This window comes from Schistocerca cancellata, chromosome 7 (assembly GCF_023864275.1).
Source record: "Schistocerca cancellata isolate TAMUIC-IGC-003103 chromosome 7, iqSchCanc2.1, whole genome shotgun sequence".
In the NCBI taxonomy this organism is placed as follows: Eukaryota; Metazoa; Arthropoda; class Insecta; order Orthoptera; family Acrididae; genus Schistocerca; species Schistocerca cancellata.
The window spans coordinates 599,902,559-599,922,397 of record NC_064632.1 but is presented as its reverse complement, the minus strand read 5'-3'; positions in this window follow the sequence as shown (position 1 = coordinate 599,922,397).

Sequence of the window (19,839 nt, the reverse complement as noted above, 5' to 3'; positions counted from 1 at the left end):
ATACCATATTAGAATTAACATGGGGGCAATCTCTGCTGTATGTTGTGTATAGAATAACGGATATTCCTTTGGGGCCCAAATCACTTCTCAGTTTTAGGGATTTTTAGCTGTTTCTAAATACCACTGACACAAATATCTGAATCACTCATTTTTGCAGTGGTGTGAGAAGTTTGGCAGTTCATCATCTTCTTTTGGAAAGGAACACTGGGAAATGCAGCAGTGCATTTCTGCTTTCCTTTTCTACCCAGTTAACAAAGACCAAAAATAGGGGAAAAATCAGGTAGTCACAAATATTTGTATAGTGACAGGAAGGAGTGTCATGGACAACATACTGAGAATCCCCACTGGTGCTGTGTGCTGTGCTGTGCTGGAAATGCAACTTCCCACATTAAAAGTGCTGCTCTTGAATGTTTACAGACAGACTATACCACCCCAGAATTTCCTCTCCATTCCTCTTATGTGTGTAGGCGAAATAACTTGACAGAGGTTATGCTTGTATACTGGAGCTATTTTCAGTTTGTCAAGTAAGTACTCATTTGTGATTGTTAAGTGAGTTGTCATGTATAAATGCCCACAGCTGGAGCTGTCAACTGTCTACCACACTGGAGAACCTGCACAAAGTGTAATGTGCCATCTATACTTATTAGACAGTGTCAATCTTTTGGCTCCTTTCACTGCCTGGAATACTTTCTACAGTGTGGGGGGTGTCGAATGCATCACACTGGCCTTAACTTTCTGACCAAATGACGAGATCCAGAAGTTGAAATTCTTGCCTGCATCAGGTCACCCAGGTGATACAGAACTTAATGTATGTTGAAATAATTCAAACAACACATTACAGCAGATTACTGGTTTCAGCTCATTCTGTGAGTACCAGCAATTATGCATAAGAGAACAGTACAGGAAATGCTGGGAAAGTATGTAAACCTAAAAGAGCAGCACCTGCTGCACAGTATGAAGGAGAATCAACAGAACAGTGTGCAGCAATTTACGTGGATCCTGCGAATAGCATTTTTTGTGCTGCTATTGACAAACTCATTCATGTGTTCTGTGTAGTGCCAATGCACTTTGTGGAAATTAAATAACCCTGGACACCTCTGCACAGTGTCGCTGGTGATTTGTAGCGATAGCTGTGGAGTGTAGGTACAGCTCTGTGAGATGACCTGTACTTGCTTCTTGTGATGTAGTTGGGTAGCTAGATTAGGGAATCACCTGCTTGACCTTAAATCTGAAGGCCTGCAAATGTGTGAACTGCATGCCCACAGTCCGGCAGCATACTTCTCCTCACACTACTGCCTTCCCACTTCTCTGCCTCCACCCTGTTACACCCCCGGAACACGATATATTTCCCTTAACCTTTCCACTGCTGTGGGCATGTATACACATCCTGAAATGTCATTTCCTAGTTTCGATGGATGTGTGTACGTACACCACTCGGGTTCTCCTACAGTGCTGTGGATCTCTGAATGTCTCCTACGCTGCTCTTGCCTCACTGTTGTGGTTGAGCTACTTCTGTACCTCAGAAATAGGAGAGTTAAAATTATTGATTGTACAACATATGTGCCTCATTGTGTGATACCATTTGCAAAAAAACTTGTTTCAATAATATCTCAAATCATTTGAGACAAGATGTCTTTTAGGACCACACGATTCACGATGTACGAGGACACGAGTGGGCATGTCACGTGCGACAGTCTTCTGGGTATAAAACTTGATAACTAGATAACAAAAAGATATCTCCTCTGAGTTTTAAATAAAATCTCATTATCTCATCTGCGTTTCATTCCCTACAATGTATGAGCTAAAACCAGTTGTGCAGAAAAGCTTATGCCATGTATTTTTACTTCTGTGAATTCTTTAAAATTCTGTGAATTTGTTGCAGCACAGTAAGTATGATAGAAAATGAAAAGGAACACAGTTCTTCATGGAGTGAAGATGTCAGACTGTGAGATGTAAAAAAGTCAATTTTTTTTTTTAAAGATTGGATAAGTATTTCATATCAGCCATAATGCCGTTTCTCAGCAAGGGCACCAGCATCTGGCAAGCAGTACAGCCAAAACAAATGTTGTCTTGGCACGGAATGCAGAGGACACATCTCTAGCAGTGAAGGGGTTAATATGCTCCACTGCACTTTGATGGCACATTTTAAATATTTGTTCCAAAATCCACTTCATTAAATGATAAACATTAATTTTTTACCATCAGAACGTTGTACTGAGTTCACAAGTAAATCAAGTGAAGATAATTGCATGTGTTTCAGGTCTTAATTGTCATCCTTTGCAGCATCTGAAGATGGCCTTTCAAGTCTGAAATCAGTTACAGTTGTTTCATAAAGTGATTCTGCCCAAAATAAAAAAAAAATACCTTACTAACATCAATTATCTGGAACTTTTCCGTCCCCCACTATGTGGAAACTGTTAATCCTAGACAAAAATGAAAAGGACCTTTGTTTTTATCAAATTTAATGTAGTTTTTTTGTTCTGGAAAGTATGTTCATTAGAAGTAGAGTTATGTAAGAAAAATATAGGAAAGTAAACTTTTTCTTAGTATAGATGCTGTTTATAAACACTCTCTTCTAGTATAGTAGAAAATTTTGTGGGTGCACAAATTTTCCCCTAATTTTTCTTTGGTGACTGGACTATACCCTCAAATATCATTTCTGTGTAATCCGTTAATGTATGTGTGCTAACTATGTTGCCACTGTTGTCATTACCATATGACCAGAATTTGTCTCTTCATGAGAAATAATTAATTATGTTCTGCTACAGTGGTCACAGAAGGTCCCTCATGCCACTAACCATGGTCCTTGCCTAGGCTGTGTGACTTAGGTGGGCTGCTGAATGAGGACAGTGCCATTTCAAGTAGTTGCAGGAACAACAGTCAGCATGATTGAATGATGTGGTCTTGTAAAATCAGCCTGCATGCCCTTGGCATTCTGATACTGCACGTTTCTGAAAGCAAGGGGAAATTAGAGCCAACACTTTTCTTGTGAGCATTCAGGTCTACTGCATGACTTAATGATAGGGCAGCCGATTGATGAAATATTCTGCAGGTAAAATAGTTGTACCCCCCCTCCCCCCCCTCACCCCCCAAAAAAAAATAAAATAGAAAAATATATTTCCAGGTAGGCACTGCTCAGGAGGATATTGTATTGAGAAATCAGGGAACTGTCATTCTAAGAGTCAGCATCTGGATTGATAGGGCCTTCATTCAGGTTGCAAGGTGACAGAATTTCAAAATGGAAATCAGGGTTATGTTAAAGCTAGAAGTAATGGGAACTAGTGAAGTGCTGTGTGGAGGAGGATCAGACTGACTTTTGGTCATGTTGGTTCAGAGTTTATCAGCGCACAATTAAATAATGATAGTCCAGAAATAGGATTAACCCCTTCAGATACACTAGTAGAAAAATACCTTTATCTATCTTTAGCAATATTTCCATTACTTTGAATCATTCAACCAACAAGGTTAATAAAACATTATTTTCAAAAATTAATGGCCAGATTACCCAACAAAAAAAATAAACTGTATGTTGTATGTGACAGTTGCATTCGAGGCAAACACTTGATAAAAATGGAAGTGGGTAATATACTGGTTTTATATCTTGTAATCTAGTAGTGAAAAGGAGACTAATTCAGTATTTAATTACAGCATGGTATGTGGAAAAGTTGTTATACATTCATATACTGAATGATGTGTTCTCTTTAGCATAATGAAGAAAAGACATCTTAATTGATATTCTAAAAAGTACATGTAATTCTTTAGCTGTTGTGTTTATTGAGTTGCCTGTATGTATGAATGACATCTCGTTCGTACAGATCTATTTTAGGAATTACTGGTGTGGTTAATTGTCCATTCTTTCCCATCTGCTTCATTAAAACCTGGAGCAGATGACAAGGAGTCAAACCCCCCCTGCGGGTCCGGGGATTAGAATAGGCCCAAGGTATTCCTGCCTGTCGTAAGAGGCGACTAAAAGGAGTCTATCCCCCTCACGGGGGTAGTTAGTGCCTGCGTCCGGAGACGGACGGTTCCACGACCTATAATCGTGGTCTTTTTGGTTTTTCACTTCTCGTTTCTTCCTTCCTTTTGTTGGTTCCTTTCTTTGCTCTTCTCCACCTCACTGTCTTCCTTACTCTTTCCCTTGACTTCTCCTTGCCTCCTCATTGCCTTTTTCTCCTTGCCTTCTCATTGCCTTTTTCTCCTTGCCTTCTCATTGCCTTTTTCTCCCTGCCTTCTCATTGCCTTTTTCTCCCTGCCTTCTCATTGCCTTTTTCTCCTTGCCTTCTCATTGCCTTTTTCTCCTTGCCTTCTCATTGCCTTCTTCTCCTTGCCTTCTCTGGTCTCCGCCTTGGCATTTGAGACAGTCTGTCCTCTTTCTCCCTCTCTCTCTTTTTTTTCCTCTTCTTCCTACCTCCCTGTGCGTGCCTGAAGGCCAACCCACGCGTTCGCACGCATAGCCGGTGACGGGGTAACGCGTAAGTCCCCGCCCTGGGTAGACATGTAAGGCACGCGCGTACCCCCTGGTAAAGGCCAGGCCCGGGGAGGGGTGATTGCCTGAGCTGATACCTTCTGACCATGCCGATTGGTCCCTCCGTCTGTTTCTCGGGAGGTGTGACCTGAGGTGTAAACATTCACCTAAGGCGGGAGTGCCCTCTGAGAGGGTCCCCACAAGGAAGGAGCGCGCCATCGGAGACGCTGGCAATCATGGGGGATTCCTCCGCAATGGATTCTACTCCATCTCTCTCGACTTCGACCCAAAAACGGAAATGTGACCAGCCAACAGTGACAAAAGTACTACCGCCTGCCCCTCAGTTCCTCGTAGTTTCTCGATCTGAGGACAGAAAGGATTTTTCCTCTGTCAACCCTTCCGTTATTCAGAAGGGCGTAGATGCCATAGCCGGATCTGTCAAATCTTGTACCAGGTTGCGTAACGGCACCTTATTACTAGAAACTGAGAGTGCCTTTCAGGCACAAAAACTGCTTCGGGCCACCCTCCTGTACACGTTCCCTGTCCGGGTGGAGGTCCACCAAACTTTGAATTCGTCTCGTGGTGTAGTCTATACTAGCTCCCTCGACGGATTGACTGACGAGGAGCTTCAATCTTTCCTCGCTGAGCAGGGCGTGACGGCTGTCCATCGGGTCATGAAAAAGGTCAACAATGACCTTGTACCGACCCGGACACTTTTCTTGACCTTCGATAGTGTTAAGCTGCCATCGTGCATCAAGGCGGGCTACGAGGTTATTTCTGTTCACCCCTATGTCCCGACACCTACGCGCTGCTACCAGTGTCAGCGTTTCAATCACACTTGACAGTCTTGTTCCAATGCGGCTAAATGTGTCACTTGTGGCAGGGATGCCCATGAGGGTGACTGTCCACCTCCGTCTCCTCGTTGTGTGAACTGTCAGGGTGACCATGCCGCATCCTCCCGCGACTGTCCTGTCTATAAGGAAGAACGCTGTATCCAAGAAATTCAGGTCAAAGAGAAAGTGTCCACCTCGGCTGCTCGCAAGCTATTGGCTAGTAGGAAGCCCACGCTGCTCCCAGTGGGGAAATACAGTACTGTCCTCGCCTCTCCTCGGACTACCCAGGAGGTAGCAACTCAGACATGCGATCTGACCTTCAGCACCACGGTCGTCCGTTCGGCCAGTGCTAAGATCGCGCGGTCGACGTCTCCTCTTCCTCCCATCACCCTACAGACACCAGCCCCTTCATCAGCTTCTGCTAAGATGAAGACAATGAAGTCAGATGCACGGGCCTTCAAGAAGGAACCATCCCGTGCAGACTTCCTCCATCCCTCGACCTCCCAGCCTTCGACCGGTACTTCCACCAAACGTCCTTCCAAAAAGGCACATAGGAAGCACAGTTCTCCTTCTCCGCCACGGCGCATTTCTTCTCCTGCGCCACCCAGCGGTTGCCGCCCCAGGCCGTCATCCGTTTCGCCTGGCTGCACCGCTGGTAGCCGTACATCTGGCCGTTCACCGGCGGAGGAAGCTCCCCCTCCCGGCCATCCTCCCAAGATGGCCGATGACCCTATAGACCCCATGGATGATGACTGTCCGCCTTCTGATAGCGGCGGCAGTGCTCGCTCGAAGCCAGGCCCTAAGCGGCCTTCGAGGTGACCCCTTCTCTCATCTTCCTTTTCTTACGATGGCACTTATTCACTGGAATATTCGCAGCATTCGCTCCAACCGAGAGGACTTGAAGTTGCTGCTCCGCTTGCATCATCCGCTCGTCGTAGCCCTCCAGGAAACGAAGCTACGCCCATGCGATCAAATTGCCTTGTCACACTACACCTCTGTGCGTTTTGACATACCCCCTGTGGTAGGTATCCCAGCACATGGAGGGGTTATGTTGCTGGTCCGGGATGATATTTACTACGATCCCATCACGTTGCACACCGGCCTGCAGGCAGTTGCCATCCGCATTACTCTCCCCACTTTTACGTTTTCCTTTTGTACCGTTTACACTCCATCGTCATCTGCCGTTACCAGGGCAGACATGATGCAACTTATTGCTCAGCTACCTGCACCATTTTTGTTAACTGGAGACTTCAATGCCCACCATCCCCTTTGGGGCTCTCCAGCATCCTGCCCGAGGGGCTCCCTGTTAGCAGACCTTTTCAACCAGCTCAATCTTGTCTGCCTCAATACTGGCACCCCTACTTTTCTTTCGGACACATCTCACACCTATTCCCATTTAGACCTCTCTATATGTACTCCCCAACTTGCATGCCGGTTAGAGTGGTATGCACTTGCTGATACATATTCGAGCGACCACTTCCCGTGTGTTATCCATCTCCTGCAGCATACTCCCTCTCCGTGCTCCTCTAGTTGGACCATCTCCAAGGCAGACTGGGGGCTCTTCTCTTCCAGGGCGACCTTTTAGGATCAAACCTTTACAAGCTGCGATCGTCAGGTCGCACACCTCACGGAAGTCATTCTCGCTGCTGCTGAATATTCCATCACTCACCCTACTTCTTCTCCACGTCGCGTACCGGTCCCCTGGTGGACCGCAGCATGTAGAGACGCTTTACGTGCTCGTCGACGTGCTTTACGCACCTTTAAACGCCACCCTACAGTGGCGAATTGTATTAATTATAAACGATTACGTGCTCAGTGTCGTCGTATTATTAAAGAAAGGAAGAAAGCCAGCTGGGCTGCTTTCACAAGCACCTTCAATAGTTTTACTCCTTCTTCTGTTGTCTGGGGTAGCCTGCGCCGGCTATCTGGCACTAAGGTCCACTCCCCAGTTTCTGGCTTGAAGGTCGCGAATGAAGTCCTTGTGGACCCTGCGGCTGTCTCCAATGCCTTCGGCTGCTTTTTCGCCGAGGTTTCGAGCTCCGCTCATTACCGCCCTGCCTTCCTCCCCCGCAAACAGGCAGAGGAGGCTAGGCCACCTGACTTCCGCTCCTCGAATTGTGAAAGTTATAATGCCCCATTCACCATGCGGGAACTCGAAACCGCACTTGGCCGATCACAGTCCTCCGCTCCAGGGCCTGATTCTATTCATATTCAGATGCTGAAGAACCTTTCTCCTGCGGGTAAAGGTTTTCTTCTTCGTACATACAATCGCATCTGGATTGAGGGACATGTTCCTGCATGCAGGCGCGAGTGTATTGTTGTCCCGATTCCTAAGCCGGGGAAGGACAAGCACTTGCCTTCCAGTTATCGACCTATCTCGCTTACCAGCTGTGTCTGTAAAGTGATGGAGCGAATGGTTAACTCTCGATTGGTTTGGCTGCTCGAGTCTCGACGCCTACTTACCAATGTACAATGTGGATTTCGTAGGCGCCGCTCTGCTGTTGACCATCTGGTTACCTTGTCGACCTTCATTATGAATAACTTCTTGCGGAAGCGCCCGACCGCGGCTGTGTTCTTTGATTTGGAGAAGGCTTACGACACCTGTTGGAGGGCGGGCATTCTCCGCACCATGCATACATGGGGCCTTCGCGGTCGCCTCCCTCTTTTTATTCGTTCCTTTTTAATGGATCGACAGTTCAGGGTACGTGTGGGTTCTGTCCTGTCCGACACCTTTCGCCAGGAGAATGGGGTGCCACAGGGCTCAGTTTTGAGCGTCGCTCTCTTCGCCATCGCGATCAATCCAATAATGGATTGCCTCCCAGCTGATGTATCAGGCTCTCTTTTTGTGGACGATTTTACCATCTATTGCAGCGCGCAGTGTACACGTGTCCTGGAGCGCTGTCTTCAGCGTTCTCTTGACCGTCTTTACTCCTGGAGTGTCGCCAATGGCTTCCGTTTTTCTGCCGAGAAGACGGTCTGTATTAACTTCTGGCGCTACAAAGAGTTTCTCCCACCGTCCTTACGACTCGGTCCCGTTGCTCTCCCAATCGTGGAGACAACCAAATTTTTAGGCCTTACCTTTGACAGGAAACTTAGCTGGTCTCCACATGTGTCATATTTGGCCGCCCGTTGTACCCGTTCTTTAAATGTCCTCCGTGTTCTCAGTGGTATGTCGTGGGGAGCGGATCGAACCGTCCTACTTCGTCTATATCGGTCGATCGTCCGCTCCAAGCTGGATTATGGGAGCTTCGTATACTCCTCTGCACGGCCATCCATCTTACGCCGCCTCAACTCCATACAACATCGGGGTTTACGACTTGCGATCGGAGCATTTTATACCAGTCCCGTAGAGAGTCTTCATGCTGACGCTGGCGAATTGCCACTCACCTACCGGCGCGATATACTGCTTTGTCGGTATGCCTGTCGGCTACTGTCAATGCACGACCATCCGTCTTATCGTTCCTTTTTTGACGACTCTCTTGACCGTCAATACGGGTTGTATGTCTCTGCCCTGCTACCCCCTGGAGTTCGCTTTCATCGCCTCCTTCAACACCTTAATTTTTCACTCCCTGCAACCTTTCGAGTGGGCGAGAGCCGCACGCCACCTTGGCTCCAGGCTCAGGTCCGCGTTCACTTTGACCTCAGCTCGCTCCCAAAAGAGGTCACCCCCGGTTCGGTCTACCACTCCCGTTTTTTGGAACTTCGTTCGAAGTTCATCAACATGACTTTCATTTATACAGATGGCTCCAAGACCAATGACGGGGTCGGGTGTTCCTTTATTGTCGGGGCACAAAGTTTCAAATACCGGCTCCATGGCCATTGTTCGGTCTTCACAGCTGAGCTCTTTGCCCTCTACCAGGCTGTTCTTTACATCTGCCGCCACTGACATTCTGCTTATGTCATCTGCTCAGATTCCCTGAGCGCCATCCAGAGCCTCAGTGATCCGTACCCGGTTCACCCTTTCGTACACCGGATCCAACGCTCTCTTCAGCAGCTGGTGGACGTCGGTTGTCCGGTTAGCTTGATGTGGGTTCCTGGCCATGTCGGTATCCCTGGGAACGAAGCTGCAGATGCCGCGGCCAAGGCTGCGGTCCTCCAGCCTCGGACAGCTTCTTGTTGTGTCCCTTCGTCCGATCTTAGCAGGGTCATTTGTCGGCGCATTGTGTCGCTGTGGCATGCCGATTGGGCTGCACTTACCGACAACAAGCTTCGGGCCTTAAAACCTCTTCCCGTGGCTTGGACGTCCTCACGCCCTTCTCGGCGGGAGGAGGTCGTTTTAGCCCAGTTAAGAATTGGACACTGCCGGTTCAGCCATCGCCATCTGCTGACGGCTGCGCCGGCGCCGTTCTGCCCATGTGGGCACTTGCTGACGGTTAGACACATTTTAATGTCCAGTCCAGATCTTAACACACTACGCCTCGATCTTAACCTGCCTAATACTTTTGATGCCATTTTAGCGGATGACCCACGAGCAGCTGCTCGTGTTCTTTGTTTTATCAATTTGACAAACCTCGCTAAGGACATTTGATGATGTTGTTTTTTAATCCTATGCCTGTCCGTCTGTCTTTTATTGTGTTTTCCCTTTTAGTTGTTGTTGTCAACTTGTGCCTCGCGGTGCATTCTTAGAGTAGTCAGGGCGCTAATGACCATTGAAGTTGTGCGCCCTAAAACCACAAAAAAAAAAAAGGAGTCAAACATATCTGAATGGCACCAAGGAGATTTATTCCATCATTGTGGCAGAAGTAATTGTGGATCCATTACATCTGGGTCATCATCAGATGCCAAAATTCTGGTAGTCCGCGCCGCAGAATTTGAATCCGCGCCAGACGTCATGGACGTCGAAGACCCATAGAGGTCTCTGCACCATCGCACCATAAGCTGTGGCGGCACGTAGCTCCTGGTCCGCTTTTAGTGTGAGGGCACCACAGTGGAACACGTGGTTCCAGCGGCCAATAGCAGCGCCCCTGGTAGAGTACTTAAGCACCTGCGTCTCACTCAGCCAGCCAATCTAATCTCACATACGTCTGTGGACACATCGCCTTGCATTAGACAGCTTACTTACTTTCTTGTTATGATTACGAGTGAATGTGTTTGTTAGGTTTCCTTGTGACTCTGTTGTTCGTCTTGTTGTTGTTTGTTCTGTCCTTCGTTGGTCGTGTCCATCCTCTCCCTTCACGGGCCTCTTCGGGTATTGCCCTGCACTTTCCGTCATTTGAACCCTGTGCCTGTCTCAGTCACAGTTAAAACAAAAATTACACATCTTGGGTCAGCAGGTTGGACAAAAGTCTCATCATCGCTTGACATTTCATCAGGCTTTGGTAGATTTCCATCAAAGTCAAATGGCTTCTCCAGCTCATGACATCTTATCTCCTGTCACTAAGGATAAATATTTACTTATTTTTCCATCAATAAAGTCATTATTCCTTTGTTGTTGTTGTTTTTGTTATAGCTAATTCACGTATTAACAGCCAAAAATATCAAAATGTTCCAAAACTGATAAGGAATTACTGCAGAATGTTTGCAGTTGAATAAACATTTTTAGAAGATACAAATCCACTGTAATGTATAGCATACATGTGAAACTTGTGCAACAAAGTAGTGGAAAGAGTATTTTTGTGCTACATGGAGCTAATATTCTGTTGAGAATAAAATAGCATCTGCTGAATGTAGTTAGCATGAGAATAAATGAACTAAAATGGACACTTACAGCATCTTGTTGTTTTGCTGTCCTTCCACTGCAGACATTAGGCAAACTGTACCTGCCCACTCCCAGTGCTGCAGTTTACTCTTGTGGATCATGAACCCCCACAGCAAGTGAGTAATCTGTTACAAATGTATCTTTGGTGTTACAGGGATTATGTAAGCAGACAAAAGGTACTAGTTTCATCAGTCTCATGTGGGGGAAAGTACAAAATTCAGTAGGTGGGACTTTGGTACATTGTAGAAACCAGAGATCATTGAGAGTTTGAGGGAGTGTTAGGCAACATTGGACTAAATCAGGGAAATTAATACAGTAAATGATGAAGAGTTAGGTTTGAGAGATAAAATAGGGAAAGCAGCAGAATGTCACACATGTAAAAATGAGAGATGCGATTGATGAAAGGAGAAAATGTAAAATATTAAGCAAATGAGGCAGTCAGAAGTGAATACAGATATCTGGAAAATAAAATTGACAAATTGTGAAATGGGTAAGCACAAATGGCTGCAAGGCAAAGGCTAGGCCTAGGCCTTAGAGCCATGCCTAATTTGGATAAATATGAGTGGCTGCTATGGGGAAAATTAGAGACCGCTGGAGAAAAGAGAAGCAGCTGAAGGAATATCTAGAGCTCTGATGGCTGGCCAGTACCAAGCAAAGAAGCGGAAGGTGAAAGGTGGAAAGAAAATATAGAGAATTTGTATAAAGGGAAACAAACTTGAGGACAACATACAGCAATAGAAATAGTAGCTGAAGATGAGATAGATATGATAACGCAAGGGGAGTATGATGGAGCACTGAAAAACCTAAGAGGAAATAATGTCCATGGAGTAGGTGACATTACATCTGAAGTATGGACATCTGTGGGAGATCCAGCCATGAAAGAATTATTGATCCTCAAGTGCAGGAAGCATGTAAAAATTCCAGTTTCAAAGTAGGTAGGTGCTGACAGGTGTGAATAATACTGAACTGTGAGCCTGATAAGCTGTGGCTACAAAATAAAGAATGAATTTTTTACATGGAAAAAGCATTACAACGATATCTTGGAGACCATTAGTGTCAGTTCTGGACCAAAAACAATACCAACCTCACAACTTATCCTAGAAGAAGGCTTGAAGAAAGGCAAACGTGTTCCAAACATTTGTAGATTCAGAGAAAGCTTTTAATAGTATTGTCTTGACAACCCTTATTGAAGTTTTCAAGGTAGTGGGTGTAACATGCAGTGAGTGAAAAGTTATTTATGACTTCAGAAATCAGACTGCAGTTACAAGAGCTGAATGACATAAAAGGTGGTTGTGGTCGAGAAGAGAGTGGGACAGGAAGGTAGCTGATCTACAGTTTTATTCATTCTACATTTACTTTTATGGTGTGCAAACCACTGTGCAGTTGATGGCAGAAGGTATCTTCCACTGCACATTGTTACAGTTTTCATGCATTCCATTCTCATATGCATAGTGGGAAGAATGATTGTTTAAATCCTGTGTACACACCGAATTAGTCTAACCTCGTCTTTGTGACTGCTGTGGAAATGGTGCATAGTGGGTTGTAGTATATTCCTAGATTTACCACTTGAAGCTCATTCTACCAACATAATAATTAGGTTTTCACAGGGGAGTTTTTGTCAATATTAAAGCATGTATCAGTTAAGTACTTTCTGAATATTCATGGCAGTCTCCCAGAGGTCAAACAAATCTGTGACCAATCATGCTTCCATTTTCTGTATATGTCAATTATTTGCCACAGTTCCCACACAATGTATGCAGCATCATTCATAGACTGACTGCATTTCCCTCGTTATCTGCCAATGAACCTCATTCTGTCAACCTCCTTTACATATGAGTGAGACTCTGTCATTGTTCTCAGAGGGTGATTCAAAGAAAATCTTAAGAGTGTAGTAATATTTTTAATTGTAACAGTGGACAAAACACTTACATGTCATTTTTCAATGTAGTCTCCCTGATGCTGAATGCATGTATTCCACAAATTTGGAAGTGCATAGATACCAAGATGAAATAATTATTTTGGTCATGTGTGTAGCCAGTTGTGCACTGTGGTTTTCACCTCTTCACCTCTTCACCACTTCTGAAATGCTTATGTACCATTGCTTGTGAGTGTGCATTTAGCAGGTGATTCTCTAGGAGTGTGGTCTGATGAATGAGGAAGATGTATCAGACATTCAAATTTAATTTCCTGAGTAATCCCAATCTCTTAAAGACTGTATGCAATTTGGCATTGTCTTGCTGTAGCAGTATTCTTAAAGTCCAGAGTCCTCATCATTTACTACTGATTTCTCAGCATTTCTGAATAAGTAGTTCTGGTTACCATCACTCCACAACCTACATAATGCTCCAAAATTACTCCATTTGCATTCCAGTAGAGAATGAGCATGACTTTCCCAGCAGGCACACGAGTGTGGATTTTTTTGGTTTCGGAAATGAGCTGTGTTGCCATTTGTTGCTTGAATCTTTCGTTTCTCATTGGTGAGAGTGGACCAAAGTCTCATTGCTTGTAACAAATTTTCTCAGAAATACACCTTCACAGGCACTGACGTGATGCTCTTTAGATTCGACAGTCAGCTGACGTGGCATCCACCTCAAAAACATCTTATCGAACTGCAGTACATTGTGAACAAAATTCTGTGCTAAACCAATATTAATATTCAAACTTGTAGCTATTTTGTTCAGAGTCAGGTGTCTATTATCTTTTGCAAGCTGCTCCTCTAACCCAGTGTTCTCATCTGTTACTACACAGTGAGCTTGCACTGGTCTTGGGGCATCCTTAACAGAAATTAGACCACTTTCAAACATCCTACACCACTCATACCCTTGCTGCAATGACAAACGCAAACCATCATACTGCACTGTCTTTCTGTGATGAATTAGGATACCACACTACAGAAACAGTGCATCGTAGTCTTTCTAATTTGCAGTGCATGTTGACAGGGAAGCAGCCATATTGTTGTGGATGGCGCTGTCTTCTGTCTCTGAACCGCAAGGAACACTATTGCCACCTACCAACCCCAGAGCACAACTTTCCGAAATTTTGTTGAATTTCTAAGGTTTCCCTTTCAATCACCCTCATATTTTGTATCCGTACACCCATTTATCTGCACAGATTCTGACTGTCACTCTTTGGTACTATAGTTATAGGGTATTACTTGTTTTCATTTTGTGAAGTGCACAATTTTACATTGCAAACATTTAAAATCAAGTTGCCAAGCTATATACCACTTTTAAATATTCTAAAGATCTGATTGAATATTTGGGAAGCTTCTTTTGGACAATACTTCATTACAGATAACTGTATCATCCACAAGAAGCCAGAGGTTAATAATGTCGACGAGGCCATAAATGTACAATACAAACAATGACAGTCCTGACACATATTCCTAGTGCACACCAGAATTCACTTCTACATCTGTCAATAACTCTATGCCAGAGTTAGCACACTTGCTGTGTGCATCCTATCAAAGAATCCTCAGCCCAGTCGTAAATTTTTTCTTACTTTCCAATGGTCCTACTTTTGATAATAAGCATATGTGGTACAGAGTCTTATGCATTTTGGAAATAGAGAAGTACCGAATCTACACAACGTCATTGACCCATAGCTTTCACTTGAGTGCAACGGACAGTATGTTGAGAAGATGAACATCAACAAAGCAAAACAACATAATGGTATAGAGGCAAATTAAATCAGGGAATTATGTTAGGAAATGAGACACTACAAGTATTGTGAATTTTGCTATTTGGGCAGTGAAATGGTTTTCAAAGCAGAAGGGCAATTAAATGCGGACTGGCAATAGCAGTTTATGAAAAAGAGGGCAGGTTAACATCCAATTTCAGTTTAAATGCCTGGGACTTTTCTAAAATTATTTTACTGTAGTAAATGATGCGTGTGATCAGCATTTCAGAAGACAAGAGAATAAAAGCTTTAGTGTGCTACTATGTAAGAATGGGGTTGAGAAAATAACAAATTAGCAGATGCTGAATTGAACTGGGTAATATGAAAATTTATTGAATAACTTCATTGAAAGATGGGTTCAGTTGCAAGGACCCAATGAGAGGTATCAAGGAGTTGTCAGTTTGGTAATGCAGGGCAATGTGGGGTGTAAATATGACAGAGGGAGATTAAGGCTTCGGTAAAGAAGTGGGTTCAGATGCATATATGTGGTAGTTTTGCAGAAATGAAGAGGCTTGCACAGGTTGGACCTACAAGGAGAGCTGCATCAAACTAGTCTTCAAGACAGGAACAACAACAACAACAACAACAACAACAACAATGGAAACAGTCATTAAAGGTTTCATGTTCCGACCTTTTGAGAGTGACACGTGATCCCTTCAGTAGCTCTCTATCTACAACCCTACACTTTATTTTGTACCTGCTATGGAGTAGTCCCTGCTTCCATCAAAGCTACTGCGCAGTGATTGTGTATGGTGGAGCATCCATCCCATCACAAGCTGTTCTTCTAGGATTTGAAGAACAAATATCTTGAGCTGCAAAGATAATTAACAAAGAAAAAGTGAAATATCAGTGGCAGGCAATTGAAACCTCATAACTACATTTTGTTAAATTTTGCAGTTTAAGAAAAAATGGTTTCTGAAAAGAATACTATAAAGTAATACAGGAAGTTGCTAAATGTGTAAATATATAAGAGAAACCTAGTTATTGACAGATTAGAGAAATCCATGCTGTTTCAAAACTCTCTTTGATTATGGAGTTACTGGTTACAGGAAGTTAGAGTTTTCACAGACAGATGGAGTTAACAGGCCTAACATTGATATGTGAAATGTTAGTTTGACTTTTATGACATGAAAAATTGCCAAATACAGGCCCTGTTGCCTTGGGAACACTGAAGATGGCAGATGAAACAGTTTGGAATCATGGAAGCTGTTTGTGGAACACTGAATCTGTTGAATCCTTCACTTGTTGGATGTCCATAAAACGGCAGTTGTAATAGAAGAAGAAGAAGAAGAAGAAGAAGAAGAAGAAATCTAACAGTGATGTAATGATAATTTCTGTGAAATTTGGAAGGGAAGAGATGAGGTACTAGTGGAAATAAAGCTGTGAGGGCAAGCCATAAGATGGGCATGGATCCCTCAGTCAGCGGCACTTGCTTGCGAAAGGTAAAGCTCCCAGCTATTTTTCCTGATCTGGCACATAGTTCTGATCTGCCAGCAAGTTTCATGTTTGTAAGTTGTACCAATATAATGATGAGTTTGGAAATCATTGCGTAATTTGTACTGTTATAGTGATTAAGTGTCTCTCATTAGACGTTGCTTCATGTAATGTTCACGTTGAAACTCAGGTCATTGATAGTGAGACACTTGTACCAATAATAATTACTGAAGATATAGGGGCAATAAAAATTAGTAAAATGATTTACATATTCAGTAAACTACCTATAGAGGTAGTATTATTATTTTAAATGGGGACCTGGAAACATATAACTCTGGGGAGGAGGGTGTAGTGGAACTGTAGCTGAAGCTTAGGATAGTTGAACTAGTACTGGATAGATAGAATAGTTTGTGATGGGAGGTGTTGTGACAGTGCCATGACATTTAACAGTGCTGCCACGACGGTACGCGCAAACGGCAATAGAGGCGCTCCGCAACTCGGCTGAGCGCAGGAGCGCCACCTAGCTACAAATGGCGCCGGCCGCATGTCACGGCACGGCAGTCGAATAAGAGATACTGAGTTGTTGTCATGTAACCAGCTATTGTTTCTAAGTGAGTGTTTGAATATCCACGCAATTATTAGTGATTAAAGGTTATAACACTTTTTGGCGACGAGGTCGGATATTTTCACTGCGTTGTGGATTTTGTGTTCGTGATGCTTGGTGTGATGTAGGTGCTGTACAGTCAACTTTCGACATAGACAATTTGACTGTTTTACAGGAGAATGAAGATGTGGCGGTGGTTCACTTGTGTAAACATCGTCGTGTTGGGCCGCAACACTCGCAGCGAAAACAGCAACCTCAGAAGCAGGTTCGTTCCGCACTTCCTTCTTTTCCATGTTATTTCGTACAGCATGACAGGGCTGCGTGTCCAACACATTGGGTCATGTGTAATTCATGTAGGGAAAAAGGCCACATTGCTTCTGTGTGTCAGTCTCCTAAAGTTCCTGTCGACGAGGATGAGGCATCGGACATGGATGTTAACTGTGTGCTTTCTCAAGCAAATAAGTTGTTTGTTACTGTTCGTGTTCTGGATAAAGACATTCGCAAGCAAGTGGAAGCTGGCTCTGCAGTAACTCTCATTAATTCTCGCACGTATTTGGAGTTGGGCTCCCCTCCCTTGTCTCCAGTTACCCGAAATCTGAGAACTTATAATAAACAGAAAATTCCTATCGTTGGCCAGTTTGATGCTTCCACTGCCTACAAGTCTGTTGTTAGGCCCCTCAAGTTTTATGTGGTGGATCATACGGGCACTGAAAACCTGTTCGATTATGATGCTTTCCAGTTGTTCGGATTCTCCATTGATGATGATGTGCACCTCATATCTGATGATATTCCATATCAACAGCTGGATGGATTGTGTTCTGAATTTTCATCCGTGTTCTCTGCTGGTCTGGGTCATGCCAAGGATTTTGAAGCCCACATTACTCTCAAACCTACATCTTGCCCTAAGTTTTTCCGGGCACGCCCTATTCCGGTGGCGTTGCGTGCACCTGTCATGGCTGAGATAGACAGGTTAACAGCTTCAGGGATTGTCCTTCCTGTTACCTCCAGAGAATGGGCATTGCCAATAGTGGTGGTTTCTAAACCAAACAGGAGTCTGTGATTGTGTGGTGATTTTAAAGCCACTGTCAATGCTCAGAGCCTCATTGACACTTATCCTCTTCCCCGTTATGAGGAGTTATTTACCAAGCTCGCTGGGGGCCAGTTCTTTTCCAATCTTGACTTACCAGAGGCGTACCATCAGTTGCCGTTGGATGCTCCTTCCAAGGATTTTCTTGTCATCAACACTCCTTGTGGGTTGTATCAGTACCAGCGGGTACCATTTGGCGTCGCTTGCGCGCCGGCCATTTTTCAGCCGATTCTGGAACAGCTCATGGCTTCCGTTCCTGGCTGCATCAACTATCTTAATGACATTGTTGTCACAGGGGCCTCCACTGAGGAGCACCTTCGCAATTTGCGTTCACTGTTTCGGGTTTTGCATTCGGCTGGGTTGAAGTGCAATCTGGACAAGTCACAGTTCTTCCAACCCTCCATTGTGTATCTTGGTTTCCACTTGTCCCATGAGGGTATACATCCTCTGCATCAGCACATTGTGGCCATTAACGCTCTACCTCGGCCGTCTACGGTAAAAGAACTTCAGGCATTTCTAGGCAAGATTGCTTATTATCACAAATTCATTCCATCCGCGGTGGCGGTAGCTCATCCTCTGCATCTGCTGTTAGGCAAAAACGTCCCTTTCTGTTGGTCCAACGAGTGTGAGCAGGCTTTTGTCCACCTGAAGGCTCATTTGCAGTTGGCACCTTGTCCTGCCACATTCTGTCCGGGTCAGCACTTGGTTCTGGTAACAGACGCGTCACAGTACGGCCTAGGGGCTGTTCTCGCCCATCGGTATGAGGATGTGTTGGAACGACCCATCTCCTATGCTTCCAAGATCCTCAACGATGCGCAATGGCGTTACTCTCAAATCAAATAGGAGGCACTCGCTATCATTTATGCTCTCAGAAAGTTCAGCAATTTTTTGTATGGTTCTAAGTTTCACCTCATCACCGACCACAAGCTGCTGGTCTCTCTATTCAGCCCATCGGCGTCGCTTCCGGATAAGGCAGCTCACCGCCTGCAACGTTGGGCCTTATACTTGTCTCGTTTTCACTATGAGATTCACTATCGCACCAAGGCCCAGCACGCCAACGCTGACGCATTGGCGCGATTGCCGATGGGGCCCCGACCCAGTTTTCGATCGTGATGAACTTCTCTGTTTCCACATTGATGAGGAAGAAGTCCGTGCAGTCGAGGGTTTTCCACTTACAGGTTCACAGTGTAATGGATCTGGGAGATGTAATTTTTTTACTGTATTTGTCGATACCGAATTGTAAATGTTTTCTTATATTTTTGTCAGGATTTATTATAATTTGTCTTATTATATGTTAATTTACTTCTGTTTTTGAGAGTAAAAGCATATTGATTACTATTAGAAAATGTATTGGAGAATAGCAAAGAGACTGACTACAACTGGAAGATTGTGTGTGGTGTAAAACATCTTTGACGCTAGAGTCGTCTTTGACTGTAGTAGTCGGCAACTATCTCTTGGTGTGTGTTGACCATGGTGTTGACGGAAGAATAATGTGAAGGTTGCCATCATAAATAATTTTGAAGTATGTTACTATTATTTTTGTATTAAAAAAAAAGAAGAAACTACATTTGAAGAAACTGTATTTGAAACACCAAAATGAGAAAAACACGTTGAACCACGTCAATTCTGCAACCAACAAAGATGCATTGTGGAATCATACTTAGACAACTGAAGCCAAGACTATATCGCCGTGTAAATGTCTAATGGAAAAGGTACTGTCACGAAGTATGGCAAATTTAAGTAAATAAGAAAAAATAGTGATCATATTTTCAACTTGTGTCAAAGCCGTATTTCAACTGGGGGCTCGTCCGGGATATCGTGTTCGAGATTTTCAACAGTGCTACGAGGAAGAAAATTTTTGTGTGTTAATACCAGCTTCTTCAGAATGTGTGTTACAGTGTTTGTGTTCATCGGGAAGTAAAAGTTTTGGAGAAGAAATGTTTCGGCGAAAAATATAATTTTCGACAGAAGAAGTAATTTCAAGAATTTTGGTCAACAATCACATAGATGGAAAACGTGGTTTTGCAACAGTAGAAGAGT